This window comes from Lontra canadensis, unplaced genomic scaffold (assembly GCF_010015895.1).
Source record: "Lontra canadensis isolate GAN:19392208 unplaced genomic scaffold, GSC_riverotter_1.0 scaffold219, whole genome shotgun sequence".
Lineage (NCBI taxonomy): Eukaryota > Metazoa > Chordata > Mammalia > Carnivora > Mustelidae > Lontra > Lontra canadensis.
In genome coordinates, this window is record NW_022631213.1 from 501891 (window position 1) to 514473 (window position 12583).

The following is a 12583-nucleotide window of genomic DNA, read 5'->3' on the forward strand; positions in this document are numbered from 1 at the left end:
GGGCTCCCTGCCCAAGGGATCCTGGAATCATGACCTGAGCCAAAGGCAGACGCTTAACCAACTGAGCCATCCGGGTGCCTTTCTGCTCATGTTTTAAAGCTCAGCCCTAGTGGTTGTCTGGGGTGGCGTGGGGAAATAGGGACTGCAAAGGGACGTGAAGGAACTTTCTGGGGGTGATGAAAACGTTCCAGATCTTGATTAGAGAGGTGGTTACACACTTACGCACCTTTGTCAAAGTTCATTGAACTGCTCACTTGAGATGGGTGCATTTTGTCATGGCACCGTCCATGACCAGGCTGGGCTAAGTGCCTCCTGTCGCCAGGGCTCCAGGAGGACCCAGGACCACCTCTGCCCTATCACTTACCATCCCGGATTATAAAGTGCTGATTGTGGAGGTCTCCTGTGGGCATCAGCCCATTCCCCTGTGACCACTAGCCCCTAGCCCGTTGCCAGGCACGTCCTAGGCACATTGGTACGGATGTCTGGGGGGAAGTGGGCCCAATTTGAGCTCATCGCCTTTCTCTTGGACTTGGGGTTAAGAGCCTCCACAGTCAGACAGATCTGGGTCTAAATCCCGGTTCTGCCAGCCACTAACTGCGTGACCTTGGACAACTCAGGAGAGGCGCTCATAATGATGGAACTCCCCCACAGACATGCGGGAGGCTTTCTGGCTGCAAAAAAGTCTTCCCTGAAAAAGCTATCATCCTCTCGGTGCCCAGCCCTGTCCTAAAGGCCGAACAAATGCAAGCCTCACCCACCCTCTGTTAGCCCTATTTTATGGGTGAGGACACTGAGGCACAGGGTAGCTAAGCACCTTGCCTGGGGCTGAGCTGGCGGGGGGAGGTGGGTGCAAACTCAGGCGGTCTGACTCCAGCCAGAGCACGTGGCCCCTCCCATGGATCTGATCGATGGCAGGTGCTAGGTCTGTTATGCTGCTCTTTCTCCCTTGTCCGCTCCCCTGGTGCCCCTTGTCTTTAACCATGTCCCAGAACCATCTCCAGTCCTTAAGGTCATGGTCACGGTTAACAGGAAGCTTGCAAAGGCGAGATTTTCTCATTCCCTGCAGAGTATCTGGATGGAAAACAGGCTGGGCCTCATCACCAGGCAAACAGCCGCGTTGTGTTGACGGGAGCCAGGCGGATTAACTACGCAGACGGCTCAGCTCAATTCAGAAAACATTTAGCCAACACCCATCATGTGCCAGGCAGCAGTCTGGCACCAGGGAGCAGGGGAGAGCTGGGAAGATGGAGGAGGAGGCAGCCCATCTGGGAGGGGCAGCGGAGTCTCTGAGGGGGCTGGAGGTAGGGGGTGGGGAAAGCTGGGGCAGACCCCTAGCAGCCAAGATTCTTGGTTTAACCCGCATCCGGCCTAGGCTTGGACAGTTTGGAGGTGATGTTTGTCATTCTTTTTGGCCACCCAGACCCTAAGAGGTTGGGGACTAAGAAGTCCCTGTCTCCCGCTAAGGAATCCCAACACTGGCTTTCCCAGACTCCCTTGCAGCCGGGGTACCAGCCTGTGACCCACATTCTATCAACCAGAAGCTACATCTGCGGAAAGCAAACTAGTGTGGGGAGGGTGGCCGCAGGCACGCCCGACCCCCAGGGTCCATAGTGGCAGACGTTTAAGTGTTGTATCCTCAGCGACAGTGGGTGCGATGGGGCGCCTGGGTCTGCTATGACAGCAATGGGGTCCCTGGGATCCAATCCTACAGCGGGATTTGGGATGATCCAATATTCCTTGAACAGGAGCTGCCAAACCTGCTCCCTGGCCCTTCCAGTGACTGACTTACCTCGCGTCCCATGGTGAAATTGCTTTCTGCCTCAACTCCTTGGAGCTGCTTCTGGATGATAACCCAGAGACTGGGCTCATACATTCAGTCCCCATGGCTCTCATCACCTGACTGCCTTACACGGAGCAACTGCTCAAAGCACAGCTGGGAGCTGGAGATTCCGCGACCTTGCTCCCCACTCCTGAGCCCCTAGGACTGGTGAGGAATGAAGAGGGCGCAGAAAGGTGTGTGCACATGATGGGTGGGCTCACTCACCCTCCGTTCCCACATGCTGCCGTGCTCTCCCTTCTGTATGGCGAGGCTGGGAGCTACAAGCTTCATTGCCCAGAATGCCCTGGGGTCCTGCCATGCGATGCCCTCACACAAGACTTTGATTGGCAGCTGCATTTTGAGGGGAGGGAGGAAGGGCATGAGGTGTCCACTTTACGAGGGTCGAAGGTAGGGCCAGTCATTTGAGGGTAGTTTCCTGATTTGGCACTTTCTGGAGGCACCAGAGGCAGCCAGCCACGCACTCTAGGCAGCCAGCCACGCACTCTGGGCAGCCTTGTTTGGGGATCTGGTGTTGGGATTTGTTCTGGGAAGTTCAGCTCATCTGTCTCCTCAGATCCTCCAGTGCCTTTGTAAGCTGTCTATATGCCCTCTTGATAAATTCTTTTTGCTGAAACAAGAATCATGGGGAGTCTGCCATCTGCAGCTAGGAGCCTGTCCCACCCTGCCATTGGGCGAGTCCAGCCCTTCTTCGGTCCTCCCTGTGCTTCGGGGGGTCCCCATGGCTGCCCCAGCCCGGTTAGCTCATCCCTCCAGCAGGGACTTCCTCCTGGCTGCTGCCAATGGTCAGCCGTCTCCCTGGAGACCTTCTAAAGACCAAAGCCACGGAAGCTTGGGGTTCCCCCTGCCCAGGGCACTTCTGCTGGGCCCTGGAGCTCTTCCCACTGCCTTAGCCAGGGTCCACGAGCAGGAGGGCGCTCTACCTGTGCTCACGACTCCCCATTCCAACCAGTCTGGAGAGAGCAGTCTCCTCCTTAGCTAGGTTAAGCAGAAAGGGATTTAGTACCAAGAGTTCATTTACAGAGTTGTCAGACCTTGTGGGAGGGTTCAGCTTATGGAAGAAGAAAGGCCAGAAAAATAAGATTACTTGGGGCAGTGGGGCTGCATGCCACATCCCGGCGCCACTCCCCCAGCGCCAGTCCCGTCTTGGCTCTGACCCCCTACACTGATGGTTCTGGCTGCCCAAAAGCCCTTCGGGGACCCTCTAGTGCAGAGGGGTTTGCTGGCTTTCTGTGGCAGTGACATGGAGCTCCTGCCCCAAAACAGGCTGCCTACAGGAGTGACCAACGAGAGAAAACCTGTTGTGGCTGATTTACGCGTTTGTGAGCCTTTAATGAGCACAAAACCGGGTGCCTCGATGGTCCCTTTGACTGGTTTCTCCTGCGGGGGTTGGTTATGCGGGCCAGCAATTCACAGAGAGAGCTTGTAGACCGCGTAAGGTCCGAGTCTCTGCTGGGGTGTATGTGTGAGCGTGTGCACGCATGTGCGCGCATATGTGTGCGAGTGTGAGTTTGTGTACTGTAACCTGGTTTAACCGTCTTCCCCAGCCCATCCAGGTCCTCAGGAGCACATCCTGGAACGGAAATAGAAAATCACAGGGATAATAGAATTGAACACACCCACTTTTACCCAATCTTCAGAAACAGATACAGAAACAACTAAAATCTGGAGGAAACTCTAGAGCAATAAACAGACTACAAAGTGTTTTGAAAAATAAATATCACACAGGACCCAGACATCCGTGCAGGTAACTCATTTCAGCAAGGTTTGGTAGAAACTGCCCCATCACTGTGTGCCATGTACTTGGATATATTCTATTAATTTTTTTTGAGTGGGGGGTAATGCTGGTCATAGCCCATGAAATTGATTTCACTGCTCACCAGTAGGTCCCCATCTTGCGGTTTGAAGTTCATCATCTTAATGCACCTCTCCCTGCCTCGGGTTTTATAAAGGGGAACAGGAGAGGCCAAACCCTGTGTGGAAAAGCGAGGGCAGAGGGAACAGATGTCAGCCTCTGGAAGATGAGGTGATGAGACAGGGCGAGGGCTCCTGAGAGGAGATAAAGAACTCTGACAAAGCCATCAACGAAGGAGGACGGGGGTGGGGGGGTGTTGCACAGCTCTGTGGTCGAAGAAGTGTGGGGGATTTTCCAAGGCAGAGAGGAAGAACTTCCCTCCCTCCCCTTCATCCTTCCCCTCTGCCTTCCTTACTCCTTTCCCCTCTCCTCTCTCCTAACTTCCTTTCTTCCTCTAAGGCCCGGCTGAGCTGGCTTCCTGTCTGGACGCTGTTCCGTCTTGGTTCACGGCCATGGCCGAGACTCCTCCTCACTCCAGGCCTTGGCGTGCTGTTCCTTGGTGTCCCTCTCAGCTCTGAGAGTTCCTGGGGATGGCTGATGGCCAGGGGCCGAGGCCAAGGTGGTGAGAGGGCTGGAGGTGAAGAGCCTCAGAGGCCTGTCCATGGGTGGCTGGGCAGTGGGGCATGGGAGTGGTGCAGGAACCTCCAGATGTTGGGTGTTTAATGCTTTCTAGGGCAGAGCCCATCCCGAGCATGGAATATTCATCATATGATACCAACATTTAGCTTCAGCAATGGAAATGTCAACTTTAATTATTTTCAAGGAGTCTTGATGGCTCTGGGAATAAATCAATATAAATAATGTTTTCATAAACTCTGAATCATGCTCCTAATAGCATTATATCTATAATTTTAATACTCAAAACAATTTTTCTTCTCATCTTAGCAATTAATTGTTGCCAAGTGTTCATTTTTCTGTTTTCTATTGCTGTCATCTCAGAGTCAGAGGCTGGGGGTGGGGGTGTGACACATTGGCACAGGGACAATGTCCCGGATCCTGAGACCATTCCTAATTCTACTGCCCAAAAGGCCAGGCTTGGTACAATAGCTCTTCCCCAGAAAACCACCCCCCTTTCCTCCCACCCATTTAGTTTACTCACCCTTCTGGCCCACTGTCTCCAAGAAGCCTATTCTGGCCACAAAGCCTGGCAGGTATGAGTCCCTCCTTTACTTGAATGTGGCGCTCCCATCTGCTACTCCCCAGGGCAGAAAGTGGGGGACCAGGGGTCAGGGGTAGCACTGAGAGCTCTGGACGTGTCCAGGCCGTGCCACCCACCAGCTGTGGGACTCTGGACAGCTGACAGGTGACAGTGCCGAAGGGTCATCTAAGAGGCAAGGTTCTTATTTGCAGGTCACAGAGAAGGACGCTGGTGGACATGAGCAGAAATGAAATTTATTAAAGGACACCGGGGAGCTCAAGCTTGGCAAGAGCCAGAGAATGTCACCTGGAGGCATAGACGCGGAGTCGAAGGGCACCCCGAGGTCCCGGCCCTTGTAGTTTGCACAGCAGATAGACAGGCCTGGATGCTGGGGAGATGCTGAACGCTCTTGGAAGAACTTCTGGTTTCAGAAACTGGTTGTGGCCAGGCCACCGCTGGGCCGGAGCGGAGAACTCTCCCATCTGCAGCCTCCCGCTTAAAGGTGGGGAGGTATGTGCCCCCGGTGGGGCCCGGGCCGCTGTACAGCCGAGTTGCAAAGGAGGAAGGAAGACTGAGTATCCGCTGGTTGGCATTTTGCCAAAGCGAGGTCAACTTTTGGCTTAATATTTAGGTTTGGATGATGAGCATGTAGGGGCAAACGATCCTACCGGGGCCACCGGCCTCCCTCTGCCTGCTCCCTGAGGACCTTGGGCAGTGGTGTGGTTTGAGACCAGCATCTTCTCAGGGGAGAACCCCACAAATGCAGCCCCCTGGGGCCTACTCTCCAATCTGATTTCTGCCCCAAGCTGCGGGGTAGGATTCACTGTCTCGGGTCGTCGACTCATCTACAGGAAGAATGCGCTCATGGGCAAACGGGAGACTCCAGTCCCCAGGACGGTTATCGTTCTCGAGGCAAGTATATGGCTCTTAGGTTTTTAGAACCGGGTCCCTCATGAGATTACAACCTATGAACCAGTGTCCGAGGCCGGTCTCTTCTGAGCCACCAGCCACTTAGGGTCCTTTTTTTCTAAAGCTGGTGACCTTGCCCTGGTTCCTGGTGATGGGAGGAGGGCTGTCAGGACAGCAGCTGGCCCCTGTCCAGGACCCTGACCTGGCAGCACCTTTCCATTCCCACGAGAATAGGGTGACATCTTCCAACAGCCACCATGCATTTGAGAGCAAAAACACTCAAAGGTTTAGAAAAGATCAAGCTTATTCAGGAATTTCTTGGAGTTACCACCCTCACTTCTAAAAATGCAATTTGTTCGGTTGGGACTCTTCGGGAAATTCCAGACCTATCCCTCTTTGGTGCTAACAGGTTGAAAGCTGGACGCCTCCTAGTTCTGCACTGTGGGAGGGACAGATGAACGGATAGACGGATGGCTGGAGAGCTGCCCTCCAAGTCCAAGACTGTCTGGGAGAGAGGGTTAGGAATAAATGAGTCTAGACTATAGAGAATCTTTGAGCACAAGATTATTCTTTTTCTGGGATGGCTGGGGAGACAAGCCAGAGTCAAATCAGAGGTAGGGAGATGGGTGGGGTAATTTTCCAAGGTCCCTTTCTGGGCATTTTCTCTGAAGATCCCTCAGGAGTCCAGATTGGGTAAAAAGCAATGAGAGAGCAGCTGATGGGACTGTTATCCCCGTGCGCGTTGTCCTAAGGGATCTACCAGGGGCACCAAATCATGTTCCCTTTGTGCATGAAGACAAAGAAGGGAAATTTGAGAGCGTTTTTTTTTAAAACCATGTTCCTTCTAACAAAGAAAGAATACCAACACTTGTGCTGCAGACCCATCCACTTGATGACTATACCCAGGGCAACCAGTTCATATTATCCCTGAGGAAGATCTCGGAGATTAGCTCTCCATCCCATTGGCCATTAATCTCCCACATCAAGGGGTTGGGTGAGCATGTTTGCTCCTGGAGAACGTGATCCCCGACTTTACCCGAGAAGTTTCTTCCTGATGGCTGTGCTGCTTAAAATTCACCCTCTCTGCCTCTGCCCCATCCTTCTCCCCAAGCTCTTACCAGTCCGGATTTTCCACTATAAGCAGCTGTAAGAGGAGGAGGGAGGTCTCAAACAGAGTTCCCGAGGGCATGGGAACCTCAACCCCTTGAAAAGGGGCAACAGGACAGCACAGCAGCCTGGAATCGGGGGCTCGTACCCCATAGCAGGGGGAGGGCGGAGAGGAAGCAAGCTGGGTGTGGGTCACAGTGGGAGGGACAGAGAACTGGGATGCCGGAGGGCAGGCTACAGCCAGCATCAGTCAGCAGGCTTTGGGGAGCCCAGGGGGAACGGTAGGGTTGCCAGTTTCTTTTTCTTAGGAGCAGGCTTGAGAGAGAAGCCCTAGGGTGTAGGGCAGGGACGGGAGGAAGCCAGAAAGTGCTGACCAGGTAAGTGGTACACAACTGAGGTCCTGAGGGCAAGGCCCTGGGACCCCTTCCCGGACCTTCCCTATCTGCAGGTCAAGCAAAAGTGAGGGACTTCCTGGGAGGCCCTGCCAGGGCTAGAGCTCCTCACCCCATCAGGCCTGGCTTGGGGGGACCTTGGGAGACAGTGTATGAGGAGGATCCTGGGTAAAGGGCAGCTGGCCGAAAGCAGCTGGCAGGGGCTCCGAAGAGAGCAACGTCACGCCCACCTGCCAGCATTGGGTGCTGGTCCCCCAGGGAGAGGGTCCTGTCTACCCTGAGCTTCTGGGCCAGAGCCATCTCTCTTCGGGGTGGCCCCAGCTGCACCTGTGCCAGTCTGAGCCTCCTGGGGGTGCTAGGGCTGCTCACCAGCTGGCTGGAGAGAAGTTTCTGGGAGGAACTAAGTGCAGGATGGGGGGAGAGGGGATGGTGGGAGTGCTGGGCGGGCCGGTGGCAATTCTGCACTATTGTCTGTCACCCCGAGCCCTTGAGACCTTGTCAGGCAGCCCCTCCTCTGCGGAAGGGATCTGAAACTGTCTGCAGGGGTGAGGTGGGATTAGGAAGGAAGGTTCCCGAATGCTGTCCCCACCTTTCCCCACCTCACTTTTCTTTGACCTCTTCAAGCCCCCTGCTCATTTTAAAGCCACAAAAAGGGGCCCCTCTCTTCCACCCCTTCAGCCCAGAGAGGCCAAGGCTCTGCAGCTGACAGGCTTCCCTAGGAGGTCCTCCTGCAAATGTCCCGGATGCTTCGAAGCCCAGGATCTGTGCGGACTCAGTGCCGCCCCACAGGTGGGCAGACGCTGAGATGGAAACTGTGCTGGCAGAATGTAGCCAGCTTGAGCGGAACACGGGCCTTGGGGGCCTTGGGGGCTTTGGGGGCCTTGGGGGCCTTCTGCTGGCTCTCCTCACTTCTTAGGGGGCTGGGCCTGAACGGAAGCCTCCCTCCTGGCTCTTCTCTCTGGTCCCCACTTCCCACTTCCCATCTGACACCAAGCCATTAATTCCACCTTTTTTCTCTTTTTTCTCTCTGACATCCCAGCTGGTCAAAGTATGTCCCAAGGGAGCTCTGGCCCTTAGCAATATAAAAATGGGTCTGTTCTTAGAAATACAGCAGCCATTTGCCCTGCCCTGGAGACCCTTCTGTCCTGGGAAGCCACCTTCCCAAGGATGGCAAGAAAGTGGCTTTTCCACTCCTGCCGGCTCCTTACTAAAGCCTCTTCTCCATCCACTCCTGGCTCCTGGCATTGCTGTTCTGTCCTGAGGTCCCGAGGCAGGGAGGTCTCCCACTACCGGGTGACCCATCCACAAGTCCCTCATGCCCCAAGGGCCGATTCTCTTCATCTGTGAAATGAGGAGGGAGTGGACTCCATCATCTTAGCGGTTTCTTCTCACTGAGAGATCCATCTCTGGGATGATGCTGGGGATCGTGTAGCCTCCATCCCTTTGTTGCTAAAATGTGGAGAGTAAGAAAACCATCCAGACATGAAGCATTGAGTATGAAGAGCCCTCCCTCTGCTTTTTCTGGAACAAAAATGGTAAGCCAGCTTTCAAAGAAGGGAGGGACTTGGCCAGTGCATGTGGCAGAGCCTGGTTGGTTGAACCCAGGGCTCCCCACGCCCGCCCCCCCAGCCTTGCTGCCCACCCTTCTCGAAGCCACCCTTTGGGGTTGCTGGGAGGAAGCAATGGGCTGCTCTGTGACCAGGTGCCTGGTCCGCAGGAAAGGCTGACGCAGACACACAGAGACTATCTTCTGTTCAGTTTAATCACGAGGACCAGCAGCCCCTATGACAATGGGCCATGCCCTACCTGCCAGGGAAAAGACTTATCTGCACAAAGCCCTTCTCATGGGACAGGGCCAGAGGCCTCCCAGGGGCTGCCTGTGCCCAAGAGTTAACCCCCCGTGGAAGGGCCCGGTCAGTCTCAGGTGAGGGACAGTGAGCCACCGAGGTGGGCCCCGCAGAAGAGGCAGGTGGGAGCGGAAGGTGGGAGCCCTAAAAGCAAGGCAGCTCCATCTCCACAGTCCAACAAGAGATTTCTTGGAATGCTTGTGGAGAGAAAAAGGCACTGATGCGTGCAGCAGATGTCCCTCCCCTAGCAGAAGTGGAGGGGATACCCCACTTCGGGGTCTGGGAATGAACAGCCGGAGTCCTGGCCTGAGTCCGGGTAGAGGGCAGTTCTGAACTAGGGAGTCCATGGGGGAAGTAGGGGGCTTCCACACACATAGGTCACCATGCTTTGTACTATGTGACCCCACGGATGGGGCCAAGGCAGTCCCCTCTCCCCTGGGGTGGTGACCCAGTCCAAGAAGCAGTTAGGTGGAGGGGAGCAAAGCCAGGGCTGGGGACACATGCTAGGAGCCTGGCAGGGCTGTACCTGGGTCCACATTCCTGGCCCTGCTGTGTCTCCAACAAGCCCATGTCCAAAAGGCCAGCTACCCACTGACTCTCTAGAGTCCCATCTCCAGATAGCTCCCCTTCCACCATCTGTAAGGCTGCTTGTATCAGATTCTTAGAACACGAGGAGCAGAACTGGAAAGGCCCTTAGAATGAAGAGAACTGCAGCACCACCGCCTCAGGGAGCCAGGGCTGAGCCCCTCACTCTGGGCTTGCCTGCCGCGCAGCATTGGGCACAGGGTAGGGCTGGTCGGACGCGGGGTGTGGTGAGCTCACCGGCTCAAGGGCTTATTCCTAAGAGCAATAATTCTATTCCCATGTAAACCTCCCAGTGCTGAATACCATTTCGGCATCATTTCACCAAGGTAGGTAATTTATCTCCATTTTACAGTTGAGGAAGTAGGCTTGAAGAGGTTCTGGACCTTGGAGACCAGAAGCTCAGGAGGTGGAAGGAACGGCGTGCAGTGGGTTGACCGCGGACAAACAAGGGGACCATCAGCACCCCGTTAATTCACTTTTCTCAAGACCTTACACGGGTCTTCGGCTCTCTCCCCACTCAGAATAGGTACCGGTCAGAGAGGAGTGGATCATATCGCCCCAGGGCTATGCCATCTCTCTTCTGTGCTTCCTGCGGGCGTCCCTAAGGAACTGCTCTCCTAAGGAACTGCTCTCCCGCAGTTAAGCAAGCAAACGGGTCCTCAGAAGGCTGCTAGCACGGGCCACCCACCAGCGGAGGCGTGACGGGGGGGGGGGCGTGAGAGGGGGTGTCACCACCCCCGGCAGACGGAGCCCCTGGCTCTGCGCCACGCGCTTTCATCCGTACTCAGCGCCGTCAACTTGTTTTCTGCGCAGAATGAAGATAAATCGCTCTGCTCCGGAAAACTACATTTAGCATCTCATTCTTTTTGTGGGGCAGGGAAGTTTTCATCGACAAAGTGTTTGCATTGCAGATGGCTTGCCATATGCCACCTTCCCTCTCGCTATCACCTTATAAGCAGATTCTGTCAGGTTCTAGGAGTAAAAGCTTAATTAACAAGTGGTGTGTACAATTATGTACTTAATTATCCCCTGCTTTTACTTCTTTGTTATTTCTTGGTTTGCACAAGTTTGGTGACAATTATAGGCAACTGTTCCCTAATGCAATTTCTCTCTGCTTCTTTCCTTTTTTCTTTTTCTTTTTCTTTTCTTTTCTTTCTTTTTTTTTTTTTTTTTTTTTTTTTTTTTTTTTTTTTTTTTTTTTTTTGTGCCCTTTGGGGACTGTCAGTGAGATGAGAGGGGGTTTCCCTGCTTGGACAGGCAAGCTCAACATGGGTGCATCCCAGACTTATTGACCAAGCTCCCTGGGAGGTGGCCCAAGCACATGAGTTTCTAGGAGTCTCCTGGTGATGCCAATCTCTAGTGTAGCCTGGGAACCCCGAACTGGGCCTCCCTGTCGCTGGCTGGATGGGCACTCAGGACAACCCATCTTCTCGTTCTTTCCCCGTCTCAACCTGTTGGTCCATCCTGGGGACACTGAATGGGTGTGGCTAGGCTAGGGTAGCAAGGACAGGAGGTACTTTTGGGGGGGAGGGAAGAGGGGCAAGGGACACTTCTGCCTCAGGGTAAGGACAGGGGGGGCAGGGACGAGCTTTAAGGAGCGGAGCGCAAAAAGCAAGAAGACTTGGAATGGAAGACCAAAGGCAGCAATGTCGAGGGAATTTGTTGGGCTGAAGCCAGCCCTGTGGTTTGGGGCTTAGAAATTTCTGAGGTGATTGGATTCCCCTGGAATCGGGTCCGCTTGGAGCCCATGTGACCACATGACCCGAGGGCCAGGAAGCCTGGGGCTCTCCCTCAGGGGCCCGTGCTAGTCAGTACAGCACTGTTCTGTTTTTGCAAACCTCTCTCAGAGTTCAAACTCACTTATCAGCACGTGGGGACAGAAGTGGCCCCAGAGCGGACAGAAGAAGAGTCTGAAACATCAGGGAATTAGCACCCCTTCTGGCTTCTCGGAGGGCCAAGGGCTGGCTCTGGGCCATTCAGCTGGTGGGTTCTCGAGCGTTCCCCGTCCCTCCCATCCTCTGCTCCTCCCAAGCCCGCCGATATTGGCTGAGGCTGGTCACGGTCTGAGAAGTGGGAGAAAGGGAAAAGGTGCGAGAGCAGAAGCAGAATCAGGAGATCAGGGCTTCCCTTTATTCCCCTGAGTCAAGGGAGAAACATGAGGGACATTTCCCTGAAATGCAGACAGAGGCCATGCCCAGCGCCGCAACCAGGAACCATGGGATATGCCCACTTCTCTGCACATCAGTTTCCTTGTCTGCGATGAACAGCAGGGCAGGAAGAGTTCTTGGGGCTCTGCTGGGTCCCCCATGTGATCCTGTGTTCTACACACACCCTCATCTCCTATTGCTTACAGAAGAATCTGCTGGACTCCGGAGGGCTCTGTGCTGGCGAAAGAATGGTAGAGGCTAGGCTGGGTAGCCAGGAGTTATACCCAAGGCCTAGAACAGTGCCTGGCATGGGATAGGCACTCAGGGCACCTCTTGAATTTTAACAGACCTGCCCAGTGCAGCTGCTCCACTGGGCTCCTGGTTCCTTCAAATGACAACTGTCTGACCCCCGAGACAGAGCCGGAGTTCTGGGTATCATGCCTGGTCCCAGCTGACCTATAGGCAGCCCACTGAGGCCAGCCAACTTGAGATGAGGCCCAGGTGGGGAGAGGACACAGGGCAGATGGATCCCGCTTCTCAGAAGGTTGACCTGGGAAGTGCTCAGAGACTGAGGGGTTGAGCAGTGGGAATTGGAGCTGAAAAGAATCACTGGAAGGAAGAGGTAGAGGTAGGGGAAGGGAGAGCTGACACAAGGGAAGGGGACGAGGGAGCAGGAGCCTGGTGTCAGTGAGAGGAGACACCTGCTGCCTTGGGCTGGGAGGCTGGGCGTGGCCACAGAGACTCTTCCCCAGTTCCCAGTCCACAG